Source organism: Stigmatopora nigra, chromosome 2, assembly GCF_051989575.1.
Source record: "Stigmatopora nigra isolate UIUO_SnigA chromosome 2, RoL_Snig_1.1, whole genome shotgun sequence".
In the NCBI taxonomy this organism is placed as follows: Eukaryota; Metazoa; Chordata; class Actinopteri; order Syngnathiformes; family Syngnathidae; genus Stigmatopora; species Stigmatopora nigra.
In genome coordinates, this window is record NC_135509.1 from 9166691 (window position 1) to 9179384 (window position 12694).

General features: G+C 36.7%; 1 long non-coding RNA gene across 1 annotated transcript in view; it reads left to right on the forward strand.

The window, feature by feature from the left end:
* Positions 1-9374, forward strand: part of LOC144188297 (uncharacterized) — a 36008-nt gene extending 26634 nt beyond the window's left edge. The window contains exons 2-4 of the long non-coding RNA XR_013324933.1: positions 5685-5939; positions 6148-6251; positions 8937-9374. This is a non-coding gene — a long non-coding RNA (uncharacterized LOC144188297). The remainder of the gene's footprint in view (positions 1-5684; positions 5940-6147; positions 6252-8936) is intronic.
* Positions 9375-12694: the final 3320 nt, after the last annotated feature.

A 12694-nucleotide genomic window follows, 5' to 3' on the forward strand; every position in this document is an offset into this window, starting at 1 on the left:
ATTGGAGTAATAGATTTCAGTCAAATTTAATTGATTGTGTGTCCATGATGAGTAATAATATTTCAGTTACATGCCATTATATGTTTTAGCCATACAGTGTTCCCTCGCTACTTCGCGGTTCAGCTTCCGCGGACTCAGAGCTTCGCAGATTTTTAGGGGAAAAAAATAAAATAAAATACTAATGATAGTATTACATTGAAACAACATATTTTACAGTTTTTTTTGTTATAACATGAATTTCTCTCTCTACCCGTATTCTATATGGTGTACTGTATACAGGGGGGTACATTTTTTTTTTAAAATATAAAAATAAAAACTTTAAAAAAAATTGGAATTCAATTAAAATTAAGCATTTTTGAAGGGGAATTCCTACTTTGCAGAAATTCACTTATCGCGGGTGGTCCCGGTCCACATTAACCGTGATAACCGAGGGAACACTATTAAAAATGAGGTTCAATCCGTACTATTTGGTGCTTCAGAAATGTACAGATAAACTTTGCAGAAAGAGATACTTACTTAAAAATGTACCTGCCCAAAACAAAACAACTGACGCATATAAACAAACACCCACTTTATCATGTGATCTGCATTTTCATTCCTTACAGACACATAGAGGCAAACACACTCCAACACAAACACACTTTTTTCTTGTTTGCTCGGTGACGTGCCATCAAAGCATGTGTCACAGAAGCAAATTTAATGTAGTTGGAAAGTAAGTGGCAAACAGATTTGCATCACAAGCCCACATTATCTGCTGACGCCACACAATGATTTGTTTTATGCAGACTTGGCCTTGAAGTTTTGCGAGCAATGTGTCAGTGATGATAGAATTGAGGTAAATGATGGAGCCTGAGAAAACAACAACTTTGCTGAGGTCCCCATTTTGAGCCCAGAAGGCAAAGTGCTTAACTCAAAAAAAAAAAAACATTTTAATTGTAGCGTATACCCTTGAAAAGATTGAAAGTCAGCACAGACAATGTCTACCAATGCAGCCGAGAGAAACGTGTTTATTTTGTAAACCCGAGCGAGCAGTCAAAAGATAGGGTATTAGTTTTGCATCAACCAACACAATGTACCAAAGTTCTTTGACAGAAGAGGTTCTGGTTGTTTGAAAGGATGTTTAAATATGATCAACGCTGCAAAATGCAAACAACTAAATATTTTTCAGTCTGCAACTAGCACTTATTAGGTAGAGAAACAGAAAGGTTTTGCCTTTAAAAAGAGAAAATGCATCCTTTGCAAGAAAAAGCTGCATAGAAAATACAAAAAAATGCAATTATGTCTTCCTATTGTAGTGTTATTCTTTGTGTATCACACACAATTTGATTTCTATTGTATTATTGTGATTTATTCTAATCCTTGCTGTTTTATTGGGGAAGAATTCACATGCCCACCATTTGTCTTTTTTCATATCCCTAAATGCTGTAAGATTTTTCCTATATACCATAGGTAGGGAATCTATGGCTCTTGAGCCATATGTGGCTTTTTGATATGGCTCTCCGCTAACCTGTGAGCTAAAATATGTAAAGCAGTGATGAGAGAGCATTATACTCATTAATTAGCAACAGATTAACAATGTTATCAAAATAAATGACTAAAAAATTCTCACATTATCATTTATTTTTAGTTTTAAATTCTGAATATAGCTCTCAACGAATAACATTTGAAAATATGAATTGTTTATGGCTCTCTGTCAAAAAGGCTCCTGACCCTAGGTATATATTAATATAATATATCAATTAAAAATAAAGAAAAGCATATATAGTCTTATATTAGAATTATGCCTCAATCTGTCTGAAAGCTAGCAAGACTAGATGGAAAGATGGAGTGAAACATAGAATGACGAAGAGTAGATGGCAAGGCCCGGTGAGATGGGGATGGTCATTTCCCAGGTGGAGGATGGCGCGTAGTGAGGAATGGGTTGTGCGCGGCTGTCACAAGACATTACGAGATGCTGAACACGGCTCCATGCACAAACACACAGTACACACACCCATGAAGATGATCACATTTGATACACAGATGACATTCTATCCCCGCTGTGACAACTCTGGCTCATTTTTCCGCTGTGACATCCGTTGCCGTGTGGGTGTTATTCAAGTCAAATCTATCATTCTAATGGAGAAGTAGTCACACCTGAGGATTATTTGAGGGATAAATATATCATCGACTCGTTGGGTTTTCGACCGAATGTCTCAGAGCTGACTCTTTCAAGAAGAATGCCTTAAGATGCCTCAAAACTATTGCTGCACTGGGCCCTATATGCCATAAAAAAATCAAGTAAACAACAGCATTGAGCCCTAGCTCCATTTACACGCATATGCAAAACCGATTTAATATAAACACAGAGGAACAATGAAGAGGATAATTATGTTAGTTAGAATGAGTGTAAAGAAGCAAAATAGCCCTCAATAAAACACTATCCTCTTGTTTAGGACCACAAGTGGGTACTTTCAGAAAGGAAATAATCGTACTTTTAAGAATGCAATGTATTTTTAAACTACTGCAGCTTTGTAACTTTGATAATTTATGTTTGCAGGTTCCAAACATACTTTTTGGTCTTGAAAAACAGGCTCTAGTTCAAAAGTTATGCAAACGGTGCTCTACTTGTTCTTTTTTTATTTTTTAAACATTTTAATCATTCGTATGATTATATGCATGTATACATATTTATACAATGTAGTGTGAACACATTGTAATTCGAAGTCAGGCACAATCACACCAAAGGGTGCTGTGAGAGATTATAATTGGACAGTAGTAAATTTTTAAATTCCATTTAATTGATTAGAAAATATTATTACTTAATTACCAAATAAATACATCCCCATTAAAGGGCAGTGTGGACAATAACATTGTTGTCAAAAATGAAGATTCAGTTTTAAATTGGATTAACCAGGTCCAGATTTCACATTGAGTAAGTGTATTATCGAGTGATCACTATTCGTAGTTTGTGTTTTTTTTTAATTAGGTGCCTTAGCTCAGTAAAACAGAAACATTACCTTAACATATAGTGTCACCTTTTCAATCTATTGTTATTAAATTATCATATTTACGCTCGACTGCCAGTAAAATGAGTTGCAAATATCCTGAGCAATGTACTCCTGAACCATTCGCAGGCCATAGTGCGAGGGCACCCTGGTATAGCAAATTCCACCACATTTCTTAAACCATGGCCTCTGAAAGCACCACTAATTGCATAAGGGATTTGCTTATCCAATCCCAGAGTGCATTGCAGCTGAGCGGGAGGCATGCGGGGAGGGGAACGGGGTTTGAATTAGAGGCTGGCGGGGTGAAGCTTGTGCTTGCTGAAGCCTTGACAGTGCTTTGTACTGAATGATTGTTCTCCAGACAGCTGACGGAGGTAGCGCTGCACGCCGGGTTGTTTGAAAGCCCGAAAGGATATGCGGCTGCATCATCAAAGTCCAGCGAGTCTTCCATGTGTCAGCGAGAGATTAAGGTCTTCCAGAGAGGGCAACACCTCTGATCACTCCATTCAATCGATGGCAATTTGAATAAAGGAATAAAAGATCAGGCACTGTGTATCTCTGGCTGCTGTGCAACTGCTGCATAGGGTTGAGGTATGCCAAAAGCAGGAACAGTGACAGATGCCATCAATCATCACAAGTTCCCAACACTAGTTAGCTGGAGTTGATATTAGCCCTAAATAGGACGACACTGTTTGTTGCTGCACACTCTCTGACTTTAATTAATTCTCAAGTCATTTTATTTTTAGGCGCAGGTTTTTTTTTTATTTTTTATATTTGTTGCCACTCTTGTATGCCTGTGCAGGGAAAATGTAAATTGCATCCTTCCTTCGCTCCAAATGTGAGAGGCTCACATACACTGGGATGTAGCAAATTAAGAACACAAACGTCGACGGTTGAAATGCACACACAAATACACAAATGATATGAAAGTCATTCAGCCAAAAAACCTTTGCCGTGGTGGTCCGTTTCGGCCTAATTTCGCTGGCTGGGTTCACTCTCTCTATCATCGCCTACTGTCTCCTCCGTAGACTGTAAGATAATAGTTTCCTTTCCTCCACTTTTGGAGAGAGATTGAGACTATTCCCCTGGAACCCAGTTCAAGGGTAGGTCAGTCCCATATAGAGACTTTTGATCCTGAAAACGGACAAACTGGTTTTACGCCTGATGTGAGTATTCCTCACTGACCAACCAGCCAGTTCTCCTTAAACAGATAATTGAGTAAAACTCTTCTTCTAATTATCTTACACTTGCATCAGATAAACTTTTTCAAACCTCAGCCTGTATAGAAACTCTGTTAATGACCCACATTGTGCTATGGCTATTTTTCTTTTGTATTCTTTGTCTCAGCAAAGTCCTCGTTTTTTTCCGATTTTTGTTTTTTTTGCCATTATATCCCACAGTGGGGTATAATTACTAAAATCCTTTGCCTGGATTTCACTCCTGTTATTAGTCTGGCATTTTGAGCCCTCTATTCTGGTCAGATGGTCTGAGCTGGAGGGCAATAAGTCACAGTATATGGGCACGAAAGGTAGCCAGACATATCTGTTGAGTACCAGGTGCCATTGCAGTGATACCATTTGGCCAATATTCAGTATTGTAGTGGCACTGTTCCTTTAGCACTTTAATTGTTAGGGTTTTAAAACATGCATGTTAATTAGCTCAGGCATCAACTGTTATCACAAATTAGCCGGTTTGGCACCCTTGAATGAGTCACATGAAGACACAATAGAGAAGAGATGAATATGTGAGTGCCCGTGAGAAGAAAAAATATATATGCATACTTGTAGCATCATTAGGAAGGCTTTTTAGCCATTATGCTGCAATGCAAGAAATGCTGGTTTTATCCTTCAAGTCTCCTAATGATGTTTTTCAGCTTTTGCTCGCTGAGAGAATGGACTTTGATTGCTATATTTGAAATTAAATCTTTATTTCTTGCAGAAAGGGTGAAGTAGTTTCTAAGTTGAAAGGTACCTTATTAATCAATGAGGGGAACTAGCTAAAGTAGGATGAGATATATATGTTCCGATACCTTACCTTTGTGTTGTTTCACCTCTCAAATTCTTTTTTGGAAGATTTCTGTGTTAGTTATTTCTGTCTCAGTTATAAATCAGCAGCAGCAGGATGACTCATGCCTGCTATTGATCCTTCAGTGAATAATAATGAAATAAAAAAGACTTGGTTTCATTTTTTTACACAAAAGTATATATTCTTGTTCTTTTCATTTCAACTATTCTATATTTCTATTGCCTCTTTGGTGATTTACTTATAATCATAACTTTATTTGGTACACTAACTAATCCTTTTTGTCAACACGGAGATGATACAGTTAATTTAAAGTAAAACTAAATAATTGGTTTTGGGACAGCATGGAAAAGTGGTGTGTAAATTTAATTTATCAGAATAATTATACTCATTTTTAGCCTATTTGGTTGAATAAAACCAACCAAATGTTAATAGTCAGTAAGATGCAACATAATAGATATTTACACATTGTTCAAAAGTCACTACATATTATATAATGTTTTGTACATCTTTTATAGTGATGGTTCATTGCAAAAAATCAATTCATTTTGCATATTTTCAGTGTGAATATTCTAAGTTAATGTCTTTCTTGTCCTTACCTTTTAGTGCTCTGAAAGCCATTTATAACCATTTATTCCAATGTGTTTTTGTGTATTTGTTTGGCTCAAAATGCAGAGGTCAAGTTGATATGTGGAGGTCCAGGGCAGTGCACCAGACTCATGTGCCCTCTTGGAAAAGAATAGCGGGCAATGAATTTTTTTTACCACCATGGAGAAGACGGCGGTCATATACATCTGAACCCTGGTGTGAACCAAGACCGAGCATAGAGCCCAACCACAAACATAGGCTCTGACCTATTTTGATCTCTCCTCCACATTCTGGGCTCCTGGGACCTGCTCCAATCAGCTCTGGGACCTCCCTGTTATCACAGTATGTCCGCTGAGTACATCACAAGGCATGTGAAACACACAAACATGCCCACATTCGGATACATAGACTGTAGACATAAACATAGAGACACATTCCGACGTTATTCGGGCACAACATACTGTTTCATACAAACACAATCTGTCACACTTGGGCATGTAGAGCATCACTCTGTTTGCATCTCTCACTCTTATCTTGTCTTCCTCATAAGGGAACCTTGGATTAAATTGGGGAATATCTCCATCTTGTGGACATCATTTTGAAGGAGATGGAAGTTGGAAAATGCCAGAAAAAAAGAGTTTCCAGACAATTAAGGTACTAATCTTGAAAGAAATGTGATACTCGGGTCAGTTAAAAGTCATTGGTCTTCCAATGGGGTAATGGAGTGGAATACATCTCAAAAATATGCAAAAGAAAAGCATTGAACTATTTTGCCTCTCCATGTACCTCAAGCTAAATTCCATTGAGTATTTGTCTAGGGAACCAAAACATGGCGTGTGGGGAAAGCACACTTGAATGCTTTGACAATTGAAATTTGCACATGAAAAGTGTTTAAAAATGCCTAATGAGTGCACCAAACACCTTGCCATGTCAAAGTGGCGACAGGGTGACTTTATAGTGAATATCACTTTACTTTTGCTCGGTTAAACAGTGGCCTACCTTGGATTGGCTTTTCGGATGAAGGCACAGATAACCCCCACTGAGGAGCAGCCCTCCTTTCAACGCAAGAACTTCCTCCAGTTTTTTTTCTCTCCTTTTGGTTATTTTAAATATGCAACATCTGTGCTGGGAGAGCCTTCCAAAAAAAGGCTGTTCCTTAGAGGATGTCGCCATAGTCTGCTCAAACTTGGTGTTGGGGTATTTTCTACGGCAAGGTTTTGCACAGATGTTTAGTGTTCACAAAGTCATTGTGTCCTTTAGAGCTCCACCCAGGGAGGTTTATTTTGAGGGAGATGAGTGTTGTTGGGTTTTTTTTTTATCTTAAAAATGACTTAGGACACTTGACAGGACACTACATACCTGACAATGTAATGCTTGATAAAAGGAAATGTGTTTGTAGCTTTCACTATGTCATTTTAAGTTTACTCACATTATCCGAATGGGGACACAAAGAAGATGCATTTCCTCAAATGATCAAGTATACATCCTATTTAATGCATATAGTCCTTTTAATAATCTTTCAACATTGAAATACTGGAGCCGCCACTTGAATTCATAAGGGAGTGTGAGCACAGTCGCACAACAGTGTTTGTGCTTGGTTTTCATAAAGAATGAGAATATTTTCTGAACAGAGATGCAATGACCTTAAGGCGGCTTGTCAGTCGGATTATTCAACTGATTTCAAAACACGAGTCGAGACGAGGCTGCAGAAGGGACTGAAAAAGAGATAAAAAGCCAATGCAAGAAGAAGGACACGCCGGAGTAGGCTAATGCATCGCTTATACAAAGATCTTCATATTTAATGCTCATCATTAAAGCAGGGCCGGAGCATGGAAGACGCTTCTGTTATTTTCCCACACCCCTTGAGCCAAGTCCTTATGACAGCCCTCCGCCGCATCCCGGCAAATTATCCGCATGAGTTGCGGCGAACAAAAACAGCCCAGTGTGGGGGAAGAGAGGCCCAACCCCAGCTTCTCTCTTATGATGGAGAGACTTGTCACTTTGCATCAGCTCCGGACGCCCCGAGCACATCAGCTGCAAGTGAGGAGAACAAGACCATTCCGTGGGGAGAGGACAGCAATGGAGAGCGTGAAGGAGATAAGAACATTTCAAAGCTGGGAGAAGAAAATGTTATGACCATTAACCCTGTCTTTATTGGTCTTTTTTTTCCCAATTTAAAAAAAAAATGAATTTTATACATAAGCAAAAGCGTTCTTCATTGCAAGCACATATAAATAATGGTTATATTTCAAGCAAATTTATAATAATGAGAAATCGAACATTCACAAATACAATGGTGGGTGGCACAATGAATATTTTTAATATAAATATTTATATAAAATAGGAGTATAGAAATTTTAAAAGGGTGAAAATAATTGCATACCTTGATTTGGTTAAACTTATATAATATTTTAGGATTTTAAAAAATATATCTGCTTTTGTGCAATACCGAGACGAGTGTCTAGATGGCACTTGATTGAATTCAGCAAGTTAAGTGGCAAACAGGAAGTATTTTGTCAATTTGAACACATTGCTGACTTTCCACCTAGTGACAGCATGCATACAGGTGGGTGAATAATTCCTCAAAATCACTCTTATGATCGTATCATTTTGTTCTTGTTAAGATCTGGATTGTGTGTAGTGGTCAAAATGTCAATGGGCCTTAAAGTATAGAATATCAAAACAAACATTCCTGCCTTAACCCCATGAAGTTATGTCTTTATTTGCTGTTTTCTATAACCATTGTCAAGATATCAGGTATGTGCAAATAGTACGATAGAAAGTATTTTTATTGGGATCTTCATGCAAAATGCTTTGACTTTTTGTAAACATAATATATAGTGAATGTATTCAAATTAAGGCAATTTGCTCTCTTATTTTGAAAATCAAATCTCACTTGCCATCAATAAACACCTCAGAGTGTAGATACAAAATCACAATATTAGAAGATGGAATAAAAAAAAATTCTAACCACTACTGAGATTATTTATAGCACAACATTAAAATATACTAAATATACTAAAACTCAAAAGATGAGAGTAAAACTTCCACTGAGTAAACTAGTTTCTCCTCCCCTCACATCCTCACTCCAGCACATGTGCTATTAAAGGGAAAGGAATAATATCTTCTCATTAGTTACGAGTGAGTTCCCAGTGTTCAATCCTGTATCCGTCCACTAAATGATCAAGTTTAAAACTGCCTTTACCTGGCTGATCTTGCATTGGATAGCACGAAAAAAAGGGCTTTCAATCTTAAAAAATAAATGCTAGAAGGAGAATGTTTTCTTGCATTGTTCAAACTTTAATATGAATTAATTTTCCCTTCTGCTTATGTTTATAGGACACAAACAGAGAAGCTGAATGTGACTGTCTGACCTTGTCAACGTAAAAAATAAGGCCAGTATTAAAAGCTCCTTAATAGACATACGACAGCATATATTTTAATGAGACAGACTTATTCAGCAGCACAATAGCACTACCATGGCTTACCTAAATTATTTCTTTTTTAAATGTCTTGAGCGGTAAATGACACTACCACTCTTTTCACATGAAAATGTACTAATTCGTGAGGTTATTGGATAGAACCGGGGCTCTCCCTACTGGCCGTTGCTCAAATTTGCAGGATCTGCTATCTATTTATTTTATTTTTTTAAGGGATTTTTTTCCCCCAACTGTGTTGAAAAGACGCCTTGTGGCCTCCTTCTCAAGGATGTTTCCTGGCGGCCAAGGAGACTTGAGAAAAATGGAGCCCCACCAAAATAAACCTGTCTTCCAAGATGCATGTGTACCAAGTCTAAATTGCCCTATTTAAAAAAAATAACCATGGACAGCCTTTGAATGATATTGACTTGCAAAGTATGTATGTAGGGGTCAAGAGCAGCAAGTTAGAGATGAAAAAGTGATAAAACAAGACTTAAAATAGCATAAAATCCAATTCCTTCATCTATGCTTAACTCTTTTTAAATTAGGAATGTTTATTATTTCGAGTCATTGATGTACTGTCGCTAAAAAAAATGCATCTAGTGTTTTACATACATACATATGCTGAGTATTTATTGAACACACACAGAATATTTGCTGCTTGTCTTTCTGAATCATTGCTGTCTTGACAGAAAACCCCGCGAACAGCCGAGCACGCGATCCATATTCATGTGATTTTTTTGCCGGAAGGCATTGGTGTCTACTAAAAATAGCAGACTGAGAGAAAAGGTCTGACAGTGTGTTTCCTAACATGCATGAGGCCTGTCTCCATGATTGGTTGCGCACACCTGCCTGAATGAACACAACATACTTCATTTTAGGTGCGTAAACACTTGTGAATAATTACACTGGACCAGAATAAAATCCAATGTGCGTCGCTAAATATAGATTATATGTCTAAAGTGTGTGCGTTGGACCACATAATAGAATGAATTAATTTAGAATAATTAAAGTGTTTAGTTGCCAAAAGAGATAGAAATAGTATCTTCATTGACAACAACCAGTTATAAAGTATAAACCAACAGGGGGCAGCATAGCCCAAGCTTTGGTTTTCAAGGAAGCATTTTAATTTCAAATTTATGAATTGATAATGCTTTCATATTACAGGTGAACTAATTCATTGTTTTTATCGCATTAGAATATTCCCCCTTTAAAATATGCATTTTTTAGTAAATAATTTAAATAATATCAACAGGGGTAAATATTTTCACTTTCAGAAAAAAAAACTTAGTTGCATTTCAATAAAACACATTAGAAAAATAATTCCTTGGCAAAAAACCCAAACACATCATAAAAAAAATAGCCTTAGATTCACATATTGTTTTATGGTGAGATAACTAAAGAAATTAAAGACCTCAAACTCCAAGTATAATGTAAAAAGTAAAATTACTTAGTAATTTATGCCAGTAGTTATCATTCTGTTTTTCCTCTCTGTCCTTAAATGAAGTCACAACAAGTGTATGCAAGCATGCATTAATGTGGCAAAAAGGGAGGTCATTTCCTTATTTTTTTCCTTTTTAAACTTAATGAAGCAGCAATGGAGCCTTAGGCAGATTACAGTCTTGTTTCTCGCCAAACCGGACATGGAAACTGTGACAGTGAGTTCTGTGAATAGAGTGTATATAGAGATAAATGTTTGGATTTGTGTCCACAATAGACGGATGGATGATTGGTTGGATACTTGATATATTCCAAAGTATGTATATTATGTATGTAGTCAATTTTTAACTCATTAATTTTCCCTATAGTGCACCATCAGAAAAACTGTTGCAATTAATCTGAGTGTGATTTAATGCCATCCTTATTCTACTTGTCCAGTTAAGGGCAGGACTCTAATGAGCCAACATTAAAATTGAATCACTCTGCACACAAAGCCTGCTGCATGCATGAGATTACATTTACGGGCAATTACTGAGATGAATGCATAAGAGATAGCATCTGATGTTTGTACCAGCCAAACCAAACAGCTGGAAATCTTTGGGTCACGTGATCCAACTGTGTGAAGTTTTAAAGACCCACCAACAACAGTGTAATGCTGTTAATTGCCCTGTCTATTGACCATTAGATTTTCTCACCTTTAACGTAAAGACAACCGATGTAAAAAAAATAAAATGCAATTCTTAGATGGTAATTTTATTTTTTTAAGTGGAAATATCTATATAAAGCTACTGATCCTTATGTAAAAAAGTATTGTTAATTGTTCAATTTTCTTCAATTTTGTGGGGATTCTTCATTATTATTTATTGTTTTATTTGCTAAGTCAAATAATCACTTACATATAACAAAATAAAGTTATTCAAAAGATCCAGAAAGAGAAAATATGGTAGACAAGCTGATGATAAAATTGAAGGATGAGTTAAATGATTTCTTTGGTAGTTATGGGGAACAAAAAAGATTCAATAAATTAAATCTGGTCCCTAGAATTTGTGTGTTCATGGAGGCATTGAGCTGTTTAAAGAACATTCACCCTTGACTCATTCCCTAACAGACATGTTCAACTCTTACATTGTAACATGGTGAGAACTACACAAGTCTTGCTGTGTGACCTTTTCAAGCCTCTGCATGAGACAGGGATTTCCAGCAGCTACACTTAATCTAACATATGAAGCTAAACCTAAATAGAGTACTTCAAACAACAGAATTGAATATGGCGAAGCTGCCACTTACTATTACGTCATCAACAAAGAAAGCTTGATAAAATTCTAAACTCCCTCGTGCATGAAATTACACTTCATATAACAAAACATGAAGGTTTTTCAATGATGGGTATTAAATGCAAAGGGAAGCAAAATATTATATACAACATAATTCATGTAAAATAGGCAGACTCATTGAGAATAGTTGAGTCCAGTGGAGTGTGTAGTATTACATAAGTATTTTGCTGCCATGCCAGCCGGAGATGATGCGGCTTTGAGCTACTGGGTTGAATGAGCATTAGCATCCAGATGTAGAGACAGGAGAGATGGGATATGTCGCAACAGGCAGTCAGTCTAGTGGTTTCATGACTCAAAATCATGAGGAGTTTGAGCATTGTTATGCTGATTATGTGAGTTACAATTGAAAATGATGGCAGCAAACACGTCAACATGGAGGGAAAAATGAGGCTGTATGACACTTTTGGTTTGTAGAAATACAGGATAAGAAAAAAAAGGAACTTTTTAATGTGACAATATAAGCAATAGTAATGGGAGAAATATTTTGGTCATGGAAAATGAACTTTTAAAAACATGGCATTTAAGACACAATGGAATTTTCATTTGTTTCTGTTTTTTTTTTTGGTGTCACATTTTACTTATTTTATGGTTATCTTATTTTATATGATATCCATATTCAATGTTGCTGTAATAATACGACTCCATAGATTGTCTGTGTCAATAAATTAATTTAACTTAATTCTGTGACCTAGATTTTCACAAAGCCACACGAATATTGCACAGTCAAATATTTCTTAAACCTGCACTGTAATGCTACTTCAGCACTAAGACAGTTATTAGAGCTGCCAGTGCCTTTGAAAGCGGACATATCTCTCTCATTAGATGCAACATAGCTACGTTTTCGACCTCTGACAGCTGTGCAAATTGAACACCATGCCGATTTCAAGGCACAAGCTATTAAATG